Genomic DNA, 2,484 nt, shown 5'->3' on the forward strand with positions numbered 1-2,484 from the left:
TTTTAGTCGGAAATGAAGAATTTTAGTTCGTTTTAATTGAATTCAAGACATTGAAGATGTCACTGAAAGCAACTTATCTCTACGGCAAGTAGTTTCACTGTAAATAAACAGTTAATCATGTTTCTTTTCTTTCTTACGTCACAGTATCTTGAACTGAGAGATGTTTATACAGTTCATGTCTCATGAAGGGTTTTGTATTTCAACTCCTGACTAATGTTGTGAACTGGCGTAGTCAGGCTAACCAAACGAATCCAGCGTAAGAGACGAAATAAGCAGACTCCCTTTCAACTTGTATGATACCTGTACAAAGTATAAATGTGTATATGATATCTGAGTTTTATTTATTGAAGGACCAAAGGAATTTGATAATGATATGACTCGTTAGGCAAATAACAATTTGAAAAGGAAAAAAAAAAAAAAAGCGTACTTATCAAATGTGTGATATTAAATACGATTTAAATAAAGACATTAATATAATCCATTTAAAAATGTGTAATGCTTGTCCAGTTTATGTTGAGGATTATGTGTTTGAAAAACCTGGTTTAAGAATGAACACACAAAAGACAACTAACAGGATCAGCTTAACAAAGGTCATCGCTGTACAGTAGGCAGCTGTGTCATGGCGGCTTCCTGCGCTGGCTATGATTTGCTCTGTTCTCCCTGACTCTGTAGTTTGAGGACGTTCAGTGGTGCTAGAGACCCAGTCAGATGGCCGTGCACTGGGCAGATTCTGAGCCCCTTTGACCCGCCCGCGCCCCCCCAACCTCTCCCCAGTGTCTCACCTTCGTACCATAAGCAATGAAACTTATTCAGAGGCCCCTCAGATTGAGTTGTGCAACCTCTGACCTTAGAGGAAAAGACACCAAGGGCCCAGTTCAGTGAGTCGTTAACAACGTAGGGCTTGCTTGCTCTGTTTCGTTCCCCCCTGTTTTGTTTTGGTCACATAATTCAGAAAGCAATCGGGCAGAAGAGATGCTATGGCTGTTGCGATGGTAGAGATGATGAAAGCCGTCACCCTGAGTGAGTTGAACTAATCGAGGGATCCGCATCTTTTGCTTCTGTTGCGTGAGCTTGTCAGTGTGTTTTGGTTGTTAGGGGTGGAGCTAGGGAAGTCGAGGGAGTGTGAGATTTGGGCTTTTTTGTTATTTTATAAAGATAATACGTTTTCTTGCAAGAATCCCTTAATTCTATTCTTATATGACTGTTGAGATGATGTAGCCTAAACCGAGCTCATTGACGAAGGAATGTTTCTGATTTGAGACAGAGCTGGCTAGAAATGTATTCAAGGAAAACATATTGCCCCCGCCCCCTCCCAAACACCACCACTACCAAGAGAATATGCAATATGGGCAGGAATAAGATGAGACTCACTTGAGACAACAGATAATTCTTTTCTGACAAATCGGAAGGGGCTGAGGGTTGAACACTGATCAAAGAGACTGCGTTTGGTGGGAGATTTTCACGCCTCCCTCCTCCTTGACTTTATGATGTATTCCATTTACATTTTCTATGACTTCTATATATAGCCATCTTTCCACCTGCCTTACCCTGCTAACACCTGGCTTTTTTTTTTTGTAAAATTGTAAAGAAAAATGAAAACGGAAAAAAAAGATAAAATAATTGTATCTTAATTTATTTGAAAAATGGACAATTTGATGGATGTGTAAACAATTGCTTGTATGTGTAACTGAACGAAATGGTGCGTAAAGTCAGCATACAGAGAATGGCAACGGAGCTGAGCAATTTTGTTTTCTTTTTTTGTTTCCTCTTGTAACGCGCAAGCAGTTCTGTTCTTGTGTGCGACCAGTAACCTTATTTTACTGTGTAAAGATGGTTACAATTTTTTTAGCTTCATTTTCTTTATTTTGTCAGACTCAAATATAGAATGCTTGTTTACTTAATGGTATAACATTAATCTTGTGGAAATCTCCAATGTAAGTGTAATATACAGGCTCTTTTAATTTTCTCCTAATACGAGGTCTTGTCGTACAGTACTTTTAATGTTTATGTTAAATGAAATGTTCTGTAGGGTCCGATAGCATATTAATCAATACTTTTTTCTTTTTACGAGTTACAAGTCATTTTACGAGTTTTTCTGTTTCGTTGTTTCACTTTTTCTGTTCTTCTCGCAGAGTGTTTCCTGGTAATTTAGTGAAATGGTCACATTCATTTCTTGACTGTGTAAATGTATTTGGGGAATATTAAATGATCAGCGCTCCTTCGTCTTAGCTAATCCAATGTTGAGGTAATACATGTTTCTTGGCATGTGCACGACTTTGCTCTTAGATGCTACCTTTTTATCATTTTTTTTCTCCGCTTCAAATAGAAATGTCTATTTATGAATTTTGCTTGTAGTTTTTCACAAATAAAAAATGTTAAATTTATCTAACTCATTGGAGCTGTGTTTTTTCTTTCAATCATTTGGGCATTTAATCACAACTAAAGACATTTTGAAGTAATTGTGATCCGAAACGGATTGTTTCC

This window comes from Sprattus sprattus, assembly GCF_963457725.1.
Source record: "Sprattus sprattus genome assembly, chromosome: 10".
Classification (NCBI taxonomy): Eukaryota; Metazoa; Chordata; class Actinopteri; order Clupeiformes; family Clupeidae; genus Sprattus; species Sprattus sprattus.